The 24887-nt window shown below is 43.4% G+C and overlaps 1 protein-coding gene across 2 annotated transcripts in view; it reads right to left on the reverse strand.

The window, feature by feature from the left end:
• The window catches only part of TAFA4 (TAFA chemokine like family member 4), a 239234-nt gene that overhangs the window by 204306 nt on the left and 10041 nt on the right, over positions 1–24887 (reverse strand). The window lies entirely within an intron of this gene.

A 24887-nucleotide genomic window follows, 5' to 3' on the forward strand; every position in this document is an offset into this window, starting at 1 on the left:
CCGGGGGAAAACGAAACCGCAACTTCTCCCAAGGAAAAAAGCCTAGCCGCTTTTTTTCTTTTTTTCTTTTAAACGGCTGGCGCAATTAGTGCAAGTAAATAATTAAAGACAATAAATCTTACTACTTTTTGAAGGAAAGATCGAAGGGAAGGTGTTAGAATGTTGAACGAGCTATCACAATACAACCGCAGGATATGCGAACTGAGCGAATTCTGGGGAAGGGGCGGATCCGGCAAGCTTTTTTAATACTAGGCTCAGTTCCACCGGATTGGACATGAGCAACCCATGTGACTGCTGGACCCGCTCCTTCAGTACGGAGAAGTGTGTTTCACTTTGTGAAAGAAGAAGGACTGTGAATTACCTCACAGCTGCAAGCTAAGTATCACTGAACTGATAAGGGACTTGTACAAATTACCAGTTTGTTTGGAGATGAGTGCTCTTTGCTATACCAAAAGAGGGCTTGGTTTCAGTGAATTTTCATTATAAAGAACATTGTTTTGAATTTTCAAACATGTGAGTATCTGAAATAGGCGTTGATTGCTTACCTGAACGCCTCTTCTCGTACGGTGAGCGGGTACAGCAGTCACATGGGTTGCTCATGTCCAATCCGGTGGAACTGAGCCTAGTATTAAAAAAGCTTGCCGGATCCGCCCCTTCCCCAGAATTCGCGAATCCATAGACTAGGCTCAGTTGTGAAGCTCTGTAGTGTTCAACTCTTATTGTTAGAGGAAAAAAGATATAGAAAGGTAAAGAAGACACATACAAGGGCGGGAAGTGACTGCTGTACCCGCTCACCGTACGAGAAGAGGCGTTCAGGTAAGCAATCAACGCCTATTCTCCGTACTGAAGGAGCGGGTCCAGCAGTCACATGGGACATACCCAATAGATGGTCCCTAGGGTGGGATTAGCTTGCTATCGTGTGAGATAACGGATTGGAGTACCCTTCTGCCGAAGGCAGCGTCCGCTGAAGCGTAAGAATCAATCTTGTAGTGCCTGATGAAGGAATTTGGCGAGGCCCAAGTGGCTGCTTTGCAGACCTCCTCCAACGGGGCTTGAGTCGCCCAAGCGGCCGAGGTGGCTGCGCTCCTGGTGGAATGCGCTGTGATGTTCCTTGGAACTGAGAGGGAGGCCGACTCATAGGCCTTAGATATAGTCCCTCTGATCCAACGGCCTATTACTGTTGAAGACACTTTGGCCCCCATGACTCTGGGATGATAGGCTACAAAAAGTGCTTCTGACCTCCGAAAGGGTCCTGTGCGTTGGATATAGATTCTCAGCGCTCTGGTGAGATCCAGGGTGTGCCATCTAATTGCCAAGGGATGGTCTCGTTGGAGGCAGAAGGAAGGTAGTACAATATCCTGAGATCTGTGGAACATGGAACTGACCTTGGGTAAGAAGGTGGGGTCCAGTCGCAAGACTACCTTGTCCTGATGGAATTGGCAAAGGTCCTGCCTGATTGAGAGGGCAGCCAGCTCCGAAATGCGTCGAGCAGAGGTAATAGCCACCAGGAATGCTACCTTAAAGGATAGGTACCTGAGGGACGCCGATTTTAGGGGTTCGTATGGTGCCTGCGTGAGGGAATGGAGAACCCGTGGCAAATCCCATGATGGGTACCTGTGGACCTTGGAAGGTCTGAGGTTGGCTATGCCCTTGAGGAATTCCTGAACTTCAGGGAAGGATCGGAGAGGCTGTCTGCGGGGACCTCCTAGGACAGATGAAATGGCTGCCAGATGACGCCGGAGGGTGCTGGTGGAAAGTCCTTTATGGAAGCCTTGCATAAGGAAGGAAATTATTCTGTGTATGGGGATGCACAGAGGGGAGAGACCTTCCTGTAGACACCACTGGTGAAACTTGGACCACGTGTGGTCGTAGATTCGATTGGTCGAACCCCTTCTGGCCTTTAAGATGACCTCCACTGAATCGGGGTCATGACCACGCAGCTCTAAATCTCTCCTGATAACAGCCAGGCGGTGAGGTGGAACCACTCCGGGTCTGGATGGAAGGAGGCCCCCTGCCGCAGCATATCCCCCGAAACGGGGAGTCGCCAAGGGTCCTGGACGGACAGCTGTTGGAGATCCGCGAACCAGGGCCGGCGGGGCCAGTGAGGGGCGATTAGGATTACTCGGGCCCTCTCGGTGAGGACCTTGTGAATCACGTCCGGGAGGATTGGAATTGGAGGAAATGCGTAGAGTAGGCCTGGAGGCCATGGACTCCGGAGGGCATTGATTGCTTCCGCTCCCGGGGATGGAAATCTGGAATAGAAGCGAGGGAGTTGGGCGTTCGCATTGGTCGCGAAGAGATCCAGAATTGGTAGGCCGAATCTGAGGGTGATTTGATGGAACAGGTCTTGATGGAGGTTCCACTCTCCTGGGTCTATCGTTGCCCGGGATAGCCAATCCGCCTGGACGTTGAGACTCCCCGAGATGTGATCGGCTAGGAGCGACTGGAGATGTTTTTCCGCCCAAAGGCCCAGCTTGAGGGCCTCCCTCATGAGAGCCTTGGATCTCGTGCCCCCCTGTCTGCAAATGTGGCTTTTCGTGGCAATGTTGTCGGTGAGAATGAGAACGTGCCGGTTGGGAATGCGAGGAGAGAAATGCTTCAGAGCCAGGGAAACGGCTCTTAACTCTAGCCAATTGATTGGCCTGGAAGCTTCCTCCGGGGACCACGTGCCCTGGGCTATCATCCCCTGGGCGTGGGCGCCCCATCCCGATAGACTGGCATCTGTGGTGATGACAAATTGATCCGGGCACCTGAACGGGGATCCTCTGTCCATGGCCGGAGACTTCCACCACTTGAAGGATCTGCGAACACTCAGTGGGATGACAATGCGTCGATTTGAGTTGCTGTGCCCTGATCTCTGAAAAGGTAACAGGAGCCACTGGAGTTCCCTAGCATGAAGGCGAGCCCAGGGAATAATGCCTATGCATGACACCATCTTCCCCAAAAGGGAAGATAGAGTGACTATGGAAACTGAAGAATTAGATAAAATGTTAGAAATTAACTCCACTATACTGAGTTTTCTCTCGGGAGAGAGAAAAACCTGGGAGGATTCTGAATCAATAATGGATCCCAGGTGAGAAATGGATGTGGAGGGTTGGAGGTGGCTCTTATCAGAGTTGATGGAAAATCCATGGTCCTGAAGGACTGACATGGTGACAGAAAGGTCTGTTTTCACTTTCTCTAGGGAGTTCCCATGAATTAAAATATCATCAAGATAACATAAAATGTGGATGGGAAACGCCCTAATATAGGCCGCCAGGGACCCCAAGAGCTTTGTAAAGACCCGAGGGGCTGAGGAAAGGCCAAATGGCATCGCCCTATACTGGAAATGCCTGCCTTGAAAGGAAAAACGTAAAAATTTTCTGTGGCATTTGGCTATAGGAATGTGAAGGTAGGCCTCAGTGAGGTCTAAGGAGACCATGAAATCTCCCGAGTGAATGGCGGCCAAAATAGAAGACAAGGAGTGCATCTTAAACTTCCTATATTTGATGAATAAATTTAGTTTCTTTAAATCCAAAATAGCTCTCCAACCTCCGGAGGACTTTGGAACCATAAATAGGATGGAGTAAAAACCTAGGCCCTTCTGACCGGAAGGGACCGGTTGAATGGCTCTGATGGACAATAGATGAGAAATGGCCTCCTCCATACGGTTACAATCTGAGGATGACCTGGGAGAAGGGCAGGAAATAAAACGTTTAGGGGGAGGAGAAATAAATTCTAAAAGAAGGCCTGTTTGAACAGTGTCAATGACCCAAGGGTCCTTGGAGGTGAGACGCCAATTAGAGGCGAAATGAGCTAGGCGACCCCCTATGGGAATAGAGGTAGGATTACCATCTAGGTTTTTTTGAAGCCCTGTTAGAGGAAGCTCCCCTTTGGAAGCGAAACCCTCTGCCCCTGGAGTTCCTACCTTGGGAACGAAAGCGGGGGGAATACTGACCTGGAGATCTCTGGTAGGAAGTCGCTTGATCTTGCTGGCGCCCTGGGCGACGAAAGGACTGCGTTTTGGTAGCCTTTTTTGTGGTTGGACCCAAAACTTTCTTCTTGTCCGTGGTTTCCGTGAGGAGTGGATCCAGAAGATCACCGAAGAGAAGGTCGCGCTTTAAGGGACCCTGGGATAACTGCCACTTTTGGCGAACTCCCGCTTGCCAAGGGCGAATCCATAGGAGTCTTCTTGCCGTAGTAGAAGCTGCAATAGACTTAGCAGAAAATCTAGTAGATTGCAAGGTGGCATCAGCCACGTACTGGGCAGCTGCAAAAACCTTGTTGAAGTCTTGTTGACCTCTCAAGTCATCGGGAGGAATATGCTGTTGAAGTTGGCGAAGCCACAGCAGCATGGCTCTGGAGAAAAAGGAAGCCGCTGCAGAGCTTTTAGTGGCCCAGGAATCAGCGGTGAATCCTCTTTTGAGCATTTGCTCAATGCGCTTGTCCTCTGGGCGGAGGACTTCCTCCGCCTCGCCTGGCACAGCCGCTGCCGAGTGAAGAATCTTGACAGGTTCATCCGGTTTGGGAAAGGATAGAAGCTCTTCATAGGAAGAGGAAAGTTTGTACAACTTTCTGTCCTTGGTGGAGGGATTAAGGCCAGAGGCTGGAAATTCCCACTGTTTGAGTAAAGCATCTTTAAACAACTTAGGCATAGGAATTACCTCGTTATCCTCCTGTTCCTCTGTGAAGTAAGGTAAATTCTCCTCCGGGGGATCAGTGGAAGTGGAGGCTTGTTTCTCCTGGGCCGCTAATCCCGTAGAAATTCTAGCTTTGAGGAGGAGAGATTTGAATAATTGAGAAGGAAAAATAGTAATAGGAGGAGGAACCTTTATTTGGGATTCCTCATCATCTGATAGGCCTTGAAAGGCATCCTCATCATCCTCTATATCCTCATATTCATCCTGGGAGGAATCTGAATCATCCTGAATAGGAGCTCTGACCGCTGGGGGAGAACCCAAGGGGCGGGAGGAGCGAGAAGGAGGAAGAGGTAAGGGAAGCTCATTGATGGTGGAGAGTTTGGCATCAATGGCTTTGGACAACACAGCAAAAATAGACTGGAACTCAGGAGGTAAACTGGAAATGTCAGCAGAAATGGCAGAAGAATCCCTAAAGGCCTGGGAGGATCCTGGCTGGGGGGAATCTTCAATAATATCTGGTTCCTCTGGACCTATGCCCCATAGGTTAGGTTGGGGTCTGTCTAGGTTTGGCTCATCCAGAGATAACACAGGGACCCCAGAAGGAGGCAGACTAGAAGCCTCTGGGGGGTCTTGACTACTGATTACTTGGGCCTGCACTTTCAAACGTTTTGCTGATTTGTCATGGATTTTTTGTAGGGCTAGGTCCCTTCTCTTCTCAGCCCTGGTGACCTTGGTTGAGGGGCGGGCCCCTGGAGAAGAGGAGGAAGAGGCCTGGGGGATACTAGTAATCTCATCGCCTGTAGGCCTGGCCTCTCTGGGACCTTTAGTTGTGCCTCTCTTGGGAAAAGTAGCCATAGTCTGACAATTAACAGAAGACAAGGCTGAGCCAATAACTGAATAATAAGGAGAAGAATTTCAAGGACTTCCCAAGAGGAATGGATCCTGCTTCGAGGCCTCGAAGCTGCTGAAACTTGAGGACAATCTGGGCAAACCCAGAGTTCGTGCCCCCAAACCCAGCGGGGCCAGCCTCCCTAAACTTTATAATTAAGTAAACCAAGGCACTCTGGTTGGAGGCTTAGCCGGTGGAGAATTTAGCCTGGGACCCCCAAGGCCCGCTCCGGGATCCACGCGGTGGACTGAGGCCTACACGGCTGGCAGGGGGCCAACACGAGAGGCCTAGATTTAAAAAGGGCGCGAAGGCCTTCGCGCCGAAAAAGATCGCTGCGTAAAATTTCTTAAAGGGGAAGCGATCGACTAAGTCCAGGAGACTAGAAGGCGTCTCACTCCGCAGGAGGTATTTCTTAAGCCCTTAAATATTTTTGTATACAATAAATAATCAATAATTCAATAGGTAAATACTTGCACCAGGACCTCCAGGCCAAAGGATTAGAAGAATCCACAAGCGGCCGCAGGAATCGTAACCGGCAAAACCGCCGGGGGAAAACGAAACCGCAACTTCTCCCAAGGAAAAAAGCCTAGCCGCTTTTTTTCTTTTTTTCTTTTAAACGGCTGGCGCAATTAGTGCAAGTAAATAATTAAAGACAATAAATCTTACTACTTTTTGAAGGAAAGGATCGAAGGGAAGGTGTTAGAATGTTGAACGAGCTATCACAATACAACCGCAGGATATGCGAACTGAGCGAATTCTGGGGAAGGGGCGGATCCGGCAAGCTTTTTTAATACTAGGCTCAGTTCCACCGGATTGGACATGAGCAACCCATGTGACTGCTGGACCCGCTCCTTCAGTACGGAGAATTGTATCTGTGCATTTTTGGGAGGATTCTACCAGAGAGCTCGAGAGAACATCTTGATTATTATTTTTTTGCCGTCATAGTCTTAGAACTAGTTTAGTGCAGTGATTAAAGGCATCAGCCTAGAAACTGGGGGTTCTAATCCTGCCTTAAATATGAGCCGACCTTGAGCTAGTCACTGCCAGCCCTAGGAAGAAGGCAAGAGCAAGCCATTTCTTAAAATCCGTGCCAAGAAAACTGCATGGACCTTTCCAGGAAGTCTCCAGGAATCAACACTGATTAAAAGGTACAAAACCAAACCAAACCAAAAGGAACACATCTCCATTTTAAAGCTAATATGCTTGAAAGCTCATGTTCATTTTATATGCCATATAGAATTTAACAATATTTGCACATCAAAATACACTGTATCTTCACACCTGGGATTCTTCAGCTTTGTAACTGTATAAAAAAGTAAACTTTGAATCCTTGTTTCTTCAGCTTTGTAATTGTATAAAAAAGTAAACTTTGAATCCTTGTGCGCCCCCCCCCCCCCATTTTTCTTTCTAAGCATTGCAAAGAATCTTTTCAGGGTGACTTTAACATTCATATTTTTAAAATGCATGGTGTATTTATTTTGGTGGGCGGGTGCCTATGTGCCATCAATCAATTCCTTTTGGTGTGGTTATTTATCTTCTTTATATACAGTATTAGAAAATATTCTGACAGAAATCTGTTGAAAAGCATACACTGATTTTACAAAAAAGACCAAGCTTTGACTATTGCTGTTTTAAACTGATTTTTGCTTATTCCAAATGAATAATCAATTAATTTTTGCTAGAGAAAATCCCCCCACCCTTTCTCTTTCTCCCTCACTTTCTACCAATGCCCCAGTGGTTTTGTATGTCTTAATTTCACATCTCTACATATTTTTATTCTAAAACACTGTTTAACACTATTCAGAAGGAATCTTTTCCAAATGTACATCTCATGAGTCACAACATTTACTAATGATTTGGGGGGAAATATGCTATTATCTGTTCCCCTTTAACTGATAACGTTTGGCAATATTTATGTGTATTCTGACAGAGTACATTGACACAATTCACACACAAGGGGTCAATCAACGCAAAAAGAAAAAATCAAGCACAGTTCAATACTTCGACGTTTTGCATTACTGACTATCAACAGAACTACTTCCCACAAAGTAATGACTATAATGAATAAACATGCCGTGTTTATGAAAGTCTTTGATCTAACAAGCAGATCAATCGCTAATTCTATTTCTTAAGCAGATGGTAAGGTGTCCTTCTGTCAGTACGTGAACCAACTCCCGTCTGTGAGATTAAGACACCAGACAACATCTCAATATCTTCTAAACCTTCTCTTGTTCTTTTAGGCAATTATATACTTAGTATTTCAATTAGCTGCATAAACAATTTTTCTAAAACTCTTAAAGCCACTGTATATCAGCTACAGAATGTCCCATTAAAAGCAAACTTGTTATTGAAAGCAAAGTCTTCCAAATATCCATTTTTTCTCATGTAAGCTTTGTTAACCTTATTGACAATAGTCATCCCAAGAATAGACTCAAAATATGCCTTTTTTCTGCAAAATCTTTTGCTTGAGGCCTGCAAACAGTAAAGCATTACTTTCAGCAAATCCATAAAGGGATTTTTTTTAAAAAATAAATGTATCTTCAGTAAAACAATTTAGCTAAAACTAGTAAGGAATTTTTAAAAAGCAAAGGAACAAGACTGTGTTTTGTGGTAAGAAATTAATGGCAAGAGAATCTTTTACCATTGTTACTATCTACTATATTATATATGTTCCAAATTATCTTAGATAATTTATTCATTACTATAGTCACATTCAAAAGTGAACAGCCATAGAGTTAAATATGTGGACACTGTGAAAGCAAAATATGGTTTTGTTACGTTTTTGCAGCTAGCGAATATTAATTCTAAAAATAAAATTAAGCAGGGATAGTTGGGCAATAGGATTATTTGACAAAAATGATCTCAGAATGCAAAAACATTCCTTAATACCAAGCAGCTAAAAGTGTAACTACTGTTGCAATGCTACAGTCACAATTTTATACCCATAAACTGGTGCTGACTGGTTTTGTTAATGTGGACCTAAACAGATACTTTAAAGTACCTGCCACAAAATTTCACATGAGAGGACAGTCACCAAGATACAAGAAAAAGCTTCTCTCTTTGTGACAATAAAAACTAAGTACAGGTAATTCCCAGTTAATGACAATACAGTAATTCAGTAATTCAAACCAGGTCTTTGAGAGTGAGGGTCGTCTACAAGTTCATTACCTCCAAGTATATATTGTAAAGTATGATATCACATGACTATCACAGTGATGGCAATCCCAGCACTACCCACTGTTGTTGTTAGGCAAGGATTGTGGCTTTCTAGCAACTAGCAGGCAAGTAGGGCACTGCACGTAGCTTTACTTGCCTGATACAGTAGCTGTACAGTGGAGGCAGATGGTTGCTGCCAAGCTAGGGAAGATACAAGAGTGGCCCAAGAGGTGCGTTACAAGGGTTGGCTGCGGCTAGATGAGAGATGGTGCAAATGACTTTCCAGAGTAACCTACAACCTTCCCTGCTAGCTTCCCCATTGACTTTGCTTGCGTGAAGCCAGTAAGAAAGATCACAAATTATGACCATGTGACCATGGGCTCTGCAACCATTTTAAGTATGAGCTGGTTGCCAAGAATATAGATTGCGATCACATGATCATGGAGATGCTTTGGTAAAAATAATCAAAATACCAAATATATACTTGGAGGTAATGAACTTGTAGACGACCCTCACTCTGTCAAAGACCTTGGAGTACTCATATCCAATGACCTAAGTCCTAAAGCCCACTGTAACAACATTGCCAAAAAAGCATTAAGAGTTGTCAATCTAATCTACCCTGGTAACATTGATCTGCTAACCAGAGCTTACAAAACATTTGTCAGACCAATTCTTGAATACAGCTCACTTGTATGGAACCCGCATTGCATATCAGACATTAATACAATTGGGAGTATCCAGAAATATTTCACAAGAAGAGTCCTTCACTCCTCCTACCACAACAAAATACCTCACTCCACCAGACTTGAAATTCTGAAATTAGAAAATTTACAACTATGTCGCCTCCGAACTGATCTAACCATAGTTCACAAAATCATATACAAAAATGTCCTTCTTATTAATGACTATTTCACCTTCAACTACAACAACACATGAGCACCTAACAGATTCAAACTAAATTTAACCCGCTCCATACTAGACTGCAGAAAATACAACTTCAGCAATAGAGTGATCAACGCCTGGAATTCACTAACTGACTCTGTTGTTTCTTCCCCCAACCCCAAAATCTTCCCCCAACCCCAAATCTTAGATTGTTTAGTTTAGTTTAGTTTAGTTTATTTAGATTTGTATGCCGCCCCTCTCTGAAGACTCCGGACGGCTAACAACAATAAAGAAACAATGTAACAAATCTAATATTAAAAAGTAATCTAAAAAACCCCAATTTAAGAGACCAATCATACCAACAAACATACCATGTATAAATTCTATAAGCCTAGGGGGAAGGGAGAAAAAATTTTCAATTCCCCCATGCCTGACAACAGATGTGGGTTTTAAGGAGCTTGTGAAAGGCAAGGAGGGTGGGGGCAACTCTGATATCTGGGGGGAGCTGGTTCCAGAGGGTCGGGGCCGCCACAGAGAAGGCTCTTCTCCTGGGTCCTGCCAAATGACATTGTTTAGTCGACAGGACCAGGAGAAGGCCAACTCTGTGGGACCTAAGCGGTTGCTGGGATTGTCTACAGTCGACCTCTCCCCTGTAAGGGGTGTGCATAAGGGGCATGCATAAGCACACCATTGTGCCTACCGTCCCTGTCCTATTGTCCTACTGTCTTTTTTATCATTTCTTTCTATGTTATGTTTATATAAACTTCTATCCTATACTTGATTGACAAAAATAAATAAATAAATAAATATAAATAAAATAAATACTGTGACAGCCAGAATCTTGAGAACTGACTTTAAGACTCCCTTCTCAACATTAATCGAACAGTCGCTGAATGAATGGTGTTTAATTGAAGATGAATAAATTAGGCTTACTGGAAAACTCAGAAGAGCATCATTAGGGCTGAAACAAAACACACATTAGCAAGAGGTACGCTTGGATAGACGATGCAAATACACGAACGATTAATTTAATTTAATTTAATTGATTTATAAGCTGCCCAACTTCTGCCGGACTCTGGGCGCACACAACATTTTAACACAATATAATAACAATTTAAAACCACGCAAATAGATCATTCATATCCATGACCGGCGCTAGATGTATAACTCATTGGCCCCAAGCCTGCTGGCAAAGCCAAGTTTTCACGACCTTTCAGAAGGCCAGGAGGTTGGGGACTGTGTGGATCTCTAGGGGCAGTTGGTTCCAGAGAGCTGGAGCCCCCACAGAGAAGACCCTCCCACCAACCGACATTGTCTAGCCCAGGAGTAGGCAAAGTTGGCTCTTTTATGACTTGTGGATTTCAACTCCCAGAATTCTTTAGCCAATCATGCTAGCTTAGGAATTCTGAGAGTTGAAGTCCACAAGTCATAGAAGAGCCAACTTTGCCTACCCCTGGGCTAGCCGACAGGACCCTGAGAAGGCCAACCCTGTGAGCCCTAATCGGTCGCTGAGAGGTGTACAGCAGAAGATGATCCCGTAAGTAATCTGGCACTAAGCCATGTAGGGCTTTAAAGTTGATAACCAATACCTTGAACCAGGGGTCGACAAAGTTGTTCAGAATCTAGGAGCCAGCCAAAAAATTTAGGAGCCAGAATTTTTTTTAAGCAAACTTGGTTTTTTGCCGAGTCTCCACCTGACATCGCTTTCACCCCCTCTGTCTCCTCCTTCCTCTCTCATCTCTTTCCTTCCTCTCCCTCCCTTTCTCTCTTTCCTTTCTCTCCCTTTCTGTCTATCCTTTCTATCTCTCACCCCTTCTCCCTCTTTCATTCCCTTTCTCTCCCTCCCTTTCTCTCTCATTCCTTTCTCTCCCTCTTTCCTTCCTATCTCTCTTTCTTTTTCTCCCTCCTTCATATCTTCTTTCTCTCCCCCTTCCTCCCTCTTTCCTTTCTCCCCCTCCCTTTCTCTTCCTTTTTCTCTATCCTTTCTACTTCTTACTCTTTCTTTCTCTCCCTCCTTCATTCAATTTTCTCTCCCTCCCTTTCTCTCCCTTTCTCTCTCTTTCCTTTCTCTCCCTCCCTTTCTCTTCCTTTTTCTCTATCCTTTCTACGTCTTACTCTTTCTTTCTCTCCCTCCTTCATTCAATTTTCTCTCCCCCCCTTCCTCCCTCTTTCCTTTCTCTCCCTCCCTTTCTCTTCCTTTTTCTCTATCCTTTCTACTTCTTACTCTTTCTTTCTCTCCCTCCTTCATTCAATTTTCTCTCCCCCCCTTCCTCCCTCTTTCCTTTCTCCCCCTCCCTTTCTCTTCCTTTTTCTCTATCCTTTCTGCTTCTTACTCTTTCTTTCTCTCCCTCCTTCATTCAATTTTCTCTCCCTCCCTTACTCTCTCTTTCCTTTCTCTCCCTCCCTTGTTCTCCCCTGGGGCTGCCTGTGCCTGCCCTGCACCACCCAACACGGACGGACAGCCCCCGGTCGTCGGTTCGTCGCCCCCCACCCCCCCACGGAGGGAGATCAGGCTGGCGAGGGCGGTAGAACTACGTCACCAGCCACTGGAGGGAGATCGGGCTGGCGGGGGCGGCGAATCCACCTCCCCAGCCGCGCGGAGGGAAATCCGGTAGGCGGGCGGGTGGCCGCGGCTCCCTGCGCGCCCCTGGAAAAGCGTACAGGGAACGGTGCCCGGGGCCGCTTTAGCTGCCCCCCGCTCCCCCCGCCATCTCCCCGCGACTGCCTGTGCCGCTGCAGCCGCGCCCCCCCCCCCCGCTCCCACCGCCAGTGCCCTCCCGCCGGGCTCCAAAGGACACTTGCCGATGACGACAGGGAACCTTCAGCTGGGCGGGCGCTGCCGTGCCGTTGCCTCCGACCTCCCGGTTCCTGCTCGATGCCGCGGTTTCTGGCGCTCTCCTGCTGGGCCCCAAAGAAGGAAGGCGGGAAAAAGGCGCGAAGAATGGAGCTCTCCTTCCTGCCTGCCTTCTTTGGGACCCAGCAGGAGAGCGCCAGAAACCGCGGCATCGGGCAGGAGCGGAGAGGTCAGAGGCACCGCAGCGCCCTGCCCAGGCGGCACACCGGTTGGGAAACGCTGACATACAGTACAGCAGGCAACATTTTCTAGGCGCCAGACAACATTTTCTAGGCGCCACTGGCGACCAGGCGCCTGGGTTTGTCGAACCTTGCCTTGAACTGCTTCTGGATCATATGAAAAAAAGGGCTAGGACAGGAATGTCAAACTCAAGGCACGGGGCCTGATCTGGGGGCAGCCCACAGGTTGCTTAGATCTGGCCTGCAGATCCACCCTGGAAACAGCAGAAAGCTCCCCCAAGCTCCATTTTCACTGGCAGAGAGTTGCAGGAGGCCATTGCAGCCAAAAACGGAGCTCGGGAGCCCATTTTCGCAGGCAGAGTGCTCGGGCCACCACAGGCACCTCCGACACAAATGACCTCAAACTGGCCAAGCCCACTCTGCTCCCTCACACACAATAAATAATAATAATAATAGATTTGTATGCTGCCCCTCTCCGAAGACTCGGGACAGCTCACAACACAATACACAATGTACAAATCCAATATTAAAAACAGATTGAAAACCCTTATCATAAAAACTTAATCACACAACCCAAACAAACCATACATAAATCGTGTTAGCTAAGGGGTTTATCAACTTCCCCAAGTCCCACAAACTCAAATACAACCCTGATGTGAACCTCAATGAAATCGAGTTTGACACCTCTGGGCTAGAATATGAAAATTGAGGAAAGCAACAGGTTCAGCCCTATTAATACATCTGTCTGAAATAGTCACAAAGTACAGGGAAAGATGCAAGAAGAGGCCATTTGTCTATGGCCAAAGGTCAGCCCTTTCAAGGATGGCAAGTCAGGATACAGATGACACGAGGATCACAATGTGGGTGTCAAACTCTGCAGCATCACATTGCCATCATGTGACTTTTTATCTCTTCACGGAGTTGGGGTGGGTGGGGCCTGCATGTAATGCATCTGGCCCAAGGGCCGCCAGTTTTACACCCCTGGATTAGAGGAATACTATGGTATATTGTGATAGGGTACAATAACAGACCTCTTAGAAATGTGCCAGAGTTTGAATGAAAACAAACAAAATTAAGTAGAGTGACTGTATCTTACAGAGGAACATCAGACTTTGAAGAGATTTCCAGTTGGACAATTTATCCATAGGATTTAAAGAATAAGGACCTTGAACAACAGGGAGCCCTTGGGCAAGCAGCAAATTAAGCAACCACATCAGGCGCTTCCTTGGAGTCTTCCCTTTGCTGCATCTCTTTAAATTCTAACAATTATTCCCACATTTGCATCTGCACATATCAATTAATACATGGAATTGTATGTAAGGCGTCGTTTCATTTTGTAGGGAAGAGGTGGCCATCCTAAACATCACAATTCCTTTGTGATAAATTATATAGATAACCCCAAAACTCTTCAAAAAGAGTGACCCCCAGCCTAGTTGAAAATTACAGACCAATCTTATTATGTTGCAGAACATGCAAAGTGATGGAATCAATCATAAACCAATCCATTACCCTCTACTTAGAGACAAACAACCTACTCTCTAACAAGCAGTTTGGTTTCAGAAAAAAATTGCCCTGCAATCTGCAACTCTTACACTGCAAAAACATATTGATGTTTCAGCTCGACTAGGGTAACGCAATAGACACAATTTTGTATGCATGTGTGTTTGATTGAATAGTTCATTGGTTTTGTTACGATTTTACTGTTCTTTATTAACTAATATTTAGCTTTGTTATATTGTATGCATTACTTACTGTTGTAAGCCGCCCTGAGTCCCATTGGGATTGGGCGGCATAGAAGTCAAATTAAATTAAATTAAATTAAATTAACTACTTCTAAAACTAAAATCTTATGACATTTCCGGATCCCTGCATTCCTAACAAGCTGATTTCCTATCAAACAGGCAACAAGTAGTCAAAGTAGGGAATGCCCTATCAAACCTTGCACCTATTAACAGCTGTGTCCTCCAAGTGTTTTAGGACCCACACTCTTTATACTTTACATAAACAACCTTTGTGATCAGATTATAAGCAACTGCTTTCTCTTCACTGATGAAACTATTCAACATTACAACAATGCTGCTACCCTACAAAAAGACCTTGACTATCTGTCAGAATGGTCAATCATCTAGCAACTCCAAATCTCAACTAACAAATGCTCTGTCTTACACATTGGCAAAAAAAATCAGAACACAAATTTCAATTTTGGCAGATACGACCCTCGTTCTGTCAAGGACCTTGGAATACTCATCTCAAATGATCTAAGTGCCAGAGCTCACTGTAACAGCATTTCCAAAAAAGGCATTATTTATTAGGAATTACCAATCAAACTTATAAGAAAGAAACTTTATATTTAATTATACACATATTAACTGCGGCTAGAATTATTTACGCGCAGAATTGGAAGGGGGAGGAAGTCCCCAAAGAAGAGGAAGTTATTGCAAAAATATTAGATTGCGCTGAAATGGATATGATGACAAGACGTCTAAATGATCAAGAAGATACTAAGTTCTATGAAAAATGGAACAAGGTTTATAAATGGATAGATAAGAAAAAATAAGATATATAATCTCTTTTTAGTAAACATGTAGTACTGGTTTTACTTGGGTTGTATTAGTATTAGTTAAATTTATTGTTTAAGGATTATGTTAGAATTAGTTTATATATAAGAATTATATATAAGAATTAATTTGTATACAAGCAATATAGTAAGAATTTTGGTTTTATATATATATCAGTAAAAATGTGAAAAATTTTAATTCAAAATTTAGCAAAATTTTCAATATTCAATATTCAATATATATGTAACTATGTATTCTTTTTCTGTATTTGAATTTATACTTTCAAGATAAGCGGGGAAAATGTATCCCCATTTTGTGTTTAATGTTTGTATGTTTGTGTGTCTATTTTATGAAAATCAATTTAAAAATTTTTTTTAAAAAAGGTGTTAACCTAATCTTGGGTGGGTTCTTCACCAGTAATATTGAACTACACAAGATGTCAGTTTGAAACGCACAGAGCTTGAGCAGCAGACATCCCAGTCGCTGCCCCTTCGGCCCCACCTCCCACCGCTGCCTCCCTCTCTCGCTGTCAGCTTGGGTTTGGTTGCCAGCTGCTTCTGCTGGGCAGGGATGGCTGAGGTGCTGCGAGTTCTGTTGCTGGCCTCACTGCCACTGCCTACGGAAGCCCCAGCCAGCCCCCTGCAGGGCAAGCTCAGCTGCAGGAAGGGGGCATTGGCTACGTCTCTTGGGGCTGCCCTCAGAGTGGCTACCCATTGCCTTTGGGAGGGAGTGCAGCCAAGAGTCTTGTAAGGCTCCCCTCCCAAGGAAGAGTCTGGCTCAATCGCCATCTCACGGTGGAGGGGCTTTTGGGCATGCTGGCAGGTGCTCCCTGTCATTCAGCACTCAGGTGGGAGGACCTCAGGGAGATTGGAACGGAGAACAGCACGGGGTAAGGAGAGGCATCCAATCACCATAGAGCAGAAAGCACATTCAAAGAGCAGCCCCTAACCGGGCTGGCATTTTGAAGCCTCAGAGCTGGAGTTTGGGGGAGAGAAAGAAAGACTTCTGCTGCTTTCCTTGTTTCTGCCAAAAGCAGAAACAGCAGAAGTCTTTATTTATTTCTCTCCCACAAACTCTGGCTCTGTGGCTTCCAAATGCCAGACAGGGGAGCAGCCGCTCTTTGAGTGCACTTTCCAATCTAGGGTGACAGCTGGAGCTGGAACTGAGCAGACTCCAGTAAGATGCTCTGCCTCTGGCGGCATTTTGCAATGCGCTCCTGCCTGCAGGATTAGTGCTCGCTTCTTCTTCCTCGCAGACAGGAGTGCATTTCAAATTGCTGTAGGCAGAGTCCAGAGCAGCGGGGCCACCCCCGTTGGGTGCGTATACACCCGCTTCTCAATTGTTCTCTCACTCTGAGGAACGCAAGAGAGCTACAAGTTGCAGGTAGGATGCGCGTTTCCCGGCCTACGCCACCCCACCTTACCTGCCACCCCCAAATTGCACCCCACTGTGAGACGGGCGTTCTATCTGACACTGTAGCTCCATCACATTCCTCGGTGTTGTGTCCAGAGAAGTCCATTGTAAGAGAAAACGTCATGCAAGTTCAATCAAAACTCAAACTCGTAAGAGGTACAAGTGTCAGGTAGGATGCATGTCTTGTGGTCCAGCCCACCTCCTGCACCCCCCCCAAAAAAATAAGCCATCACCAATAATAAGGCCAGTGGCATTTGGGGGGGGTCAAAAAATATAAGCCCATCTAATTTTCAGGAAAACATGGTATATACATATAAACTTTATATGTATATGTATGCATATACATATACTGTACATGTATGTATATATGTACTGTATGTAGCTGTACGAGTCCTTGGAGAGGGGCAGCATACAAATCCAATTAAATCTAAAAATCTAAAATGTAACATGTACATACATGTATGTGTGTGTTTCCCATGTCCCCAAAAATAAGACCCTGTCTTATATTTTTGACACGCACACACATATAGCCTTGGCTTTATTATCGGGGGGGGTGTTCCTTATTATTTTCAGGATGCAGGTGGGCCAGGCCGTGGGACACACATCTTACCCAGTAATTTGTGGCATCGCTTGGCTGGTCTGTGCAGGGAAATATCTTGCAAAGTACAGAAAAATTTCTCGCTGCTTTCGCCAAATACAGTGGTACCTCTACTTAAGAACGTCTCTACTTAAGAACTTTTCTAGATAAGAACTGGGTGTTCACATTTTTTTGCCTCTTCTTAAGAACCATTTTCTATTTAAGAACCTGAGCCCAGAAAAAAATTCCCAGGAAATTTGAGAGCGGCACGAAGGCCCAGCCAGTTTCCTGCCATTCCCCCTTTAATCCCAGCCATCTCGGTCTCTTCTGGGCTGCCAGAGGAGCCTTTCAGTGGCGCTTAAGGAGGCTTTGGCAGTGCAGAGAGAACGAAGCATTTTCCTTTCTCTGGGCACTTGCACAGGGAATAAACCTCTGCCAGCACCCAGAGAAAAGAAACACTCCCTTCGCTCTGGGCAGTGACTATCCTCCTCCTCTTCGTCCTCCTCCTCCTCCCACCCAAATTCCACACATTATTTGCTTTTACATTGATTCCTATGGGAAAAATTGCTTCTACTTACAAACTTTTCTACTTAAGAACCTGGTCACGGAACTAATTCTTAAGTAGAGGTACCACTGTAGCTGAATTCCAGGGCTGTCAATCAGTACTTTCGGCTTGCATGAAATGTAGGGGCAGAGTCTATCTGTTACAAGAACTCTCAGAGATATCCAGTTCCTAAAAACCAGATAGAAGTGATAACCGTAACTGTAAATACAACCCAGAAACCTGACCACGTCAAAAAACTGAATTCTGTATTGATAATTTTCAAGGTCAGCTCCATGTAAAACAAATTATAATAGCACAGTCGAGAGCTGAAAAAGATATGAAGTGCTCTTAATTCCAGAAAGGTAGCAACTAGCATACCTATGAAAGATAGGCGAAGCCTGCCCCAATCATGTTTTACTGTAGGCCTTAAGTCTCAAAAAATACACACATTATCCACACACACAAAGATTCCACAATTACTTTTAAATGGAAGAGTCCTTGAACACATCTTTCAGCTGTGGCGAGGGGGGCGTTTGCCCAGGTTTGCCTGGTGCACCAGTTGCAGCCCTATTTGGACCGGGAATCACTGCTCACAGTCACTCATGCCCTCATCACCTCGAGGTTCGACTACTGTAACGTTCTCTACATGGGGTTACCTTTGAAGAGTGTTTGGAAACTTCAGATCGTGCAGAATGCAGCTGCGAGAGCAATCATGGGCTTTCCTAAATATGCCCATGTTTCTCCAACACTCCGCAGTCTGCATTGGTTGCCGATCAGTTTCCGGTCACAATTCAAAGGGTTGGTCATTACCTATAAAGCCCTTCATGGCACAGGACCAGGGTATCTACGAGACCGCCTTCTGCCGCACGAATCCCAGCGACTGGTTAGGTCCCACAGAGTTGGTCCCCTCCAGGTCCCGTCAACTAAACAATGTCGTTTGGCCAGATCCAGGGGATCCAGGGGAAGAGCCTTCACTGTGGCGGCTCCGACCCACTGGAATCAGCTCCCTCCAGAGATTAGAACTGCCCCCACCATCCTTGCCTTTCGTAAACTCCTTAAAACCCACCTCTGCCATCAAGCGTGGGGGAACTGAAACATCTCCCCCTGCCTATGTAGTTTTTTGTGTATGATGACTGTATGTATGTTTTTATATATTGGGGTTTCTTGTTTTTTAGACTTTTTAAAGGTATTATTGTTATTTTAGATTCCAACTATTAGATTTGTTATTATATATTGTTTTTATCATTGCTGTAAGCCGCCCCGAATCTACGGAGAGGGGCGGCATACAAATCTAATAAATAATAATAATAATAATAAATAATAATAACTCTACCTTGGTTGGTTGAATCTGAACTTACCTTTCTCTCTAACTGTTCTTAGACATGGAATTAAGATTACACCACAATATTACACTGAGGTTAGGGTAGAGATACACAATTGAATCTCTCTGCCTCTGAACTCATCGAGAGGTTTCATGGAGATACGAAATAAAATGTGGGAGAGGACAAAGCTGTAAAATGTAGTGCAATTAAGTGTTCTTTTAACTACTGTAATATAACCAATCTCAAACCAAATGACTCCCAGCAATTAGATATACTGACCTACTAAAGTTAATCCCTCCTCCTTATATTTGTTAAAGAGTTCTACTTGCCTTACAATGCCTTTCTTGCATATTTTTCCCCTCTAACATTGCAGCTCTGTAAAGTCTGCTCTTCTACTACTTCTTAATCTATGCATTTGCCAATTTAATTGAAAAAAGATGACTTTTCACTACAGCATCATTGCTTCTTTCCTGAAATTTTGTTTTGAGTGATATCGGGAGTTTTGGGCAACATTTCAGAGAATGGCATCAAGCAATGTATTGAAGAGGTTCTTTATTCTGATCAAAATACATCCTTAAGCAAGGAAGTATATTCTATTTGATAATTCATTGATGTTTAGATCAATAAAAATCTGATCCATACATCAATATTGAGTGCATTTAGTAATTAGTCAGTTCTGTCAAACTTTATAAGAATTGTCTTTAAAAATAAAGAAGCTGTCAAAATACTAAAACTGAGATATCTTTCCTAAATATTGTGTGTGTGTGTGTGTGTGTGTGCTCAGCTTTACTTAATGTTCACTTCTTTGTACAGAATTCTCGAAATCCATATAGGTTTGAGTCAGGAAATATATAAAGATATACCAACAGATCTGTAAACTGTGCACTTGTTTGTGCAATGAAAAATTCCATTTTGGAACACTGTATGATTTTTATTTAGAGAGGGGGTCTGTAAGACTATTCCTTCAAATCACTATTCAGAAGTACAAAGCTCCTGCTGTTGGCAAAGCACTGTGCTGTTAAATTCAAGAGCTAAACCAAACACAAATACAAATAAATTTTTATACTATACACTAGTAGCTGGTGCTTCACTAGGAAACGATGTGATCCGGCTTGATAAATTGAGTTAAATCTGCAAATGTTCCAACTCCGTTCCAACTGCCAATCGGCTTATATTTTCCCTTCTTCCTTCCTCCCTCCCTTTCTCCTTCCTTCCCTCTACCTCTTTTCCCTTCCCTTCCTTCCTTCCTTACTTCCCACTCCCTCCATCTCTCTTTCCCTTTTCCTTCCTTACTTCCCTCTCCTTTTATCTACCTTCCTTCTTTCTTTCTTTCTCCTTCCATCCCTCCCTTTTTTCCCTCTTTCCCTCTCCTTCCCTCCTTCCTTCCTTTCCTCCCTCCCTTTGTTGAATCAGAGTTCTTTTCTGGTGGGGAGGGGGAATAGAATGTCTAATCTTCTAGCCTACAGGCCAGATGAGTCACACAACTGGCCGCGCCCATGCCCAAATGGCAATTGGAACACAGCTCTTTTCAGGTGGGGAGGGGGAGTAGAATGCCTAACTCCTTAGTATCAGAGTGTGTTAATAATAATATAAGAAATACTAATCATCTGATGGTCTTTTCAAAAAATCCTTTCTTAGTGAGCACCTAGAAGCCAAGAGGAAAATAAGTGCCAAGTTTCAAGTTTGTAGGCTTTACGGTTCTGGAGATTTCATGATGATGCATGAGCGTATTTTGGTTTTATTTATACAGATTTCATCTAAGCTTAGGCAAAAACTGTACAATGGTTGGGATACTGAATTAGAAATAAGATCTCAGGTAAAATGAGCTATGGAAATTTATGGAATAACTGGACAGCTGTTATATCTCAATTCAACTGAACTTACAGCATACCTAACCCGTCTGTCACTATACAAAAAAGATATATTTATATAGAGGAGATATATATGGATGAGTATTGTGTGCTGTATGTTATTCTTGAGATTATGGAGGTTGGAGAAAAAGGATCACAGCTCCTTCCTTTCCATGGCTCTATCTATTGATATCTTTTGAAGGTCAGAGGCACCTAGAAGCAGAGAATGAGATGAAGCGATGCGTACACGCGCGCGCGCACACACACACACACACACTTTTTCCATTAAAAAATATGTGTGCACACTTGCTCAACTGAAGTTCTGGAGAGACAGTAAGCTTTAACATACACGTTCCAAGAAAACAAGTGTTTGTCAACCCTTGGAGATATAAACCAAATCTGGAAGCTTGGCAGGCCAACATTTCCTATTGGGAATGTGGAAATTCATTGGAGCAAATCACAGTGTTTCTGAATTTTATTACTATGAATGTTAGATGAGATAAGGGAACAAAAACCTGATTGTCATTTTTCTTCTTTTTTAGATGCACTGATGAAGTTAGTTTGATGACTGCCTCTAATTATTTTGCTTGAAGCAAGCAGAATTAATTTCTGTGTGTGGTATTAAGCAACTTACCCTGCTGGGATATTCTCATTGTTCCACTACGGTGAGCGGTAGGCTCACTCACAGCCATTGCACATCCTTTTAAAACAGGTAAATCTTAAATCAATCACATTATTAATATATTATGTTCATTGTAGCAGCAGTGAGAGGCCAATTGAAATGTGACTTCCTACTGTGCTTACTTGTATTTCTCTATGGTTATAGTATATTTGCTCCCTCTGCCCAAAATAAAGAAAAGGGGAAAATGGATTTCATTTTGCAAAAGTTCTCCTCATTTGCAAGTATTTATTCTACATAATGTTTTTTCCCCCAAATTGTTATTAATTTCAATTTTCCATTCTCATGGTGTTCTCTTGGGCACGTATCCATCTGATTCTTACCGCTAAGAGTCAGATGGATAAAATATGCAATCTTTTTTTTTTTTTGAATGGAATATATAACTTGAAACTCCAGGCCAGTAGGTTCATGAAAGCCTTCGATGACAGCCCCAGAAATCTTGCAAAAGACATCAAGGGTTTGACATGTACTAAATGACAAAAGAGAGTAATCATTATGTGCTTAGAAAGTCAATAGTAAACTAACTCTTAGTTTAATTATATTTAAATTCAATTCAAACACATTCAGTATTTTGCTGTCTGCCCAATTCTCTGCACTTGCTGATCTGGCACTTTGAAGCTTTTATATATCATTCAAAGAACTGTGGTTCTCAGCCTAAAAAACTTTTACATCTCTTAACAGTCCACAGCTTTTTATGATCCACTCATGGCCAATTTTTAAATTATTTTCTAACCATCTTATGTTAAAGTGAGCAATATAAAATTTACTACATTGAGCAATCAAAAAATAAGGCATTTTCCAGTGGTCCTACTGTCTCTCTTTCTCCCAAGAAGTGTATTTTTATATTTTTTTAAAAAAGTGGAACCCAATACAACCAGAAAGGAGAGAACTATTCATCACCTTGAGTTATTAATAAACATAATAATGGTAGGCCATAAATAAATAAACTATGAAGTCACTGTCGCTGGGAAGGAAGAGAAAACAGAGATAACTTGAAGGATAGTGTTCAAAGATTAATAGGATAATTAATAGCATAAGATAGCAGGAAAATAAAGGAGAAACCATAACACCTGTAATAAGTTGTCTGATTTTGAACCTTCCATGAATTAATGGATTGCATTGTTCTCTGCAATAATGAGTGAATAGGGATAAAAGTTGGATTACTACAACTTATTACAATTGAAGTATCCCAAGGTCACATGTGTTCACCTTCTGAACCTTCTGACAATCAAAATCAATAAGGAAGACAGATTCACTTAACAACTGTGTTACTAACTTAACAACCCCAGTGCTTCACTTAACAACTATGGCAATAAAGGTCATCAAATAGGGCAAGCCTCAGTTAACAACTCTCTTGCTCAGCAAGGGAAATATTGAAATGAGTTGTGGTCGTAATTTGAGCACTACCGGTATTTCATTGTTACTTGCTGCTTTACAATTACATCTGGTAAATCATGCTGGAGACCTAAAAGATCAGCATGTCATTCTGTGCTCCACTTGAGTTTTGTGCTGTCTAGATTTTGTAAGAAATATGACATGTCATGTTCTCTCTCGAAGAATAAATGGAAGACAGATATGGCTTTAAGCTATTATGATATGGGCATGACATTAGGAATAAGAAATGTTCGTATAAATCAAGATAATAAATCTCCAATAGGACCCATTTTTCTTTCTAATGTTAATTCTTCTGGTTTCTCTCTATAGTTTTAAATGAGCCTTTCTTTATCCTTAGACTCAGGGACTGGCGGTATATGCTCCATTCCATTTCGCTAGCCACACTGGGTCCCTTCATACATTTTGAAATGGGGGGGGTACAGATTGGGGTCTGACTTCACAGAGAGTACATGGTTTTTTTAAAAAAAATCCTGTAAATCTCAGGTTAATGACCAAATTACTTCCTGCTTGAAGAAATTAGGAATACAAAATAACTCAGACAATTTACCTATAAAATTACCAATCAACAAAAGCCAGCCCACTCATTGTTTGCAGGACAAGTAATCTTGCTCTTCTCTAACTACTGAAATAACCATGGGAATATTTATCACATTTGTTATCATTCTGCTGTTTACAAAATTCCAACTGCTTTATCATACCTATTTGTCATAGATGCAAACTGTAGGAGGTTAGCACTCACCCTTCTCTTAGAAGAATGAAATATTTTAGGAAATATTTTAAAAGGCAGAATATTATATTTCCCAAAGGGAAAAGTGCAGAAACATCTTTTTCTTAAAAAACAGAAAGCTGATTTAATCTCCCCCCCAAAAAAACAGTTATTGAGAAATGTGTCCATTGAGAAAGATTTGGATAGCCTCTTTACAAAACAAAAGACCTTCAGCTCCAGGGTGATGGGATTAAGACATGACCATCCAGGACATAATAGGATAAACCCATTACTATCTAGCAGCAGAGTTCACCACATTGCCGGGGGCGGCGCAGCAGGTAGAGTGCTGTACTGCAAGCCACTGAAGCTGACTGTAGATCTGTATGTCAGCAGTTCAAATCTCATCACCGGCTCAAGATTGACTGAGCCTTTCATCCTTCCGAGGTGGGTAAAATGAGGACCCAGATTGTGGGGAAAATATGTTTGCTTGCTTTAAAATGTGCTATTGCTAACATGTTGTAAGCCTCCCTGAGTCTAAGGAGAAGGGCGGCATAAAAAAATAAAATAAATAATATAAAATAAATAAATTGCACAATCTCCTAAGGACATTGCATCACCCTTTGCATGCTCCAAATTTCAATCAAATTTAGCTCAGATAACCTACAGAGCCAACTATGAGTCTGACAACAGCAAACTGAATACATGTTCATATTTATCTACAGGACCACCTCTGTCCTCATACCTCGCTGTGGCCAGTAATGGCCCACAGAGTTGGCCTTCTCCAGGTCCCGTCCGCCAAACAAGGTCGGTTGACAGGACCTCGGGGAACAGCGTTCTCTGTGGCGGCTCTGATCCTGTGGAATCAACTTCCCCCAGAGATAGGCACTATCTCCTCCCTACCAGTCTTCCGGAAAGCTGTTAAGAGCTGGCTTTTCTGGCAGGCCTGGAATTAGAACCAGAGTGATTGTAATGTATGCATGGTTTTTTAATGATATTATTGCTTTTATCATACTGTGGATTTTATTGTTGTTGTTTTTCACTATTGTTGTCAGCCACCCTGAGTCTGTTTCGGAATGAGTGGTATATAAATACAATCAATCAATCAATCAATCAATCAAGCTCAAGTTCAAAGCCCAAAAGAAGTTGTAACACACACACCCCTTCTCGACTCCATGTCGCCCAGAACCCAGGATTACTAGTGGTTCTGCTTCTTCATTAAACATCTTTCCAAGCAGCCTCTAAGCTTCCATATTTCTTTCTCCCG

Source organism: Erythrolamprus reginae, chromosome 2 (genome assembly GCF_031021105.1).
Source record: "Erythrolamprus reginae isolate rEryReg1 chromosome 2, rEryReg1.hap1, whole genome shotgun sequence".
In the NCBI taxonomy this organism is placed as follows: domain Eukaryota; kingdom Metazoa; phylum Chordata; class Lepidosauria; order Squamata; family Dipsadidae; genus Erythrolamprus; species Erythrolamprus reginae.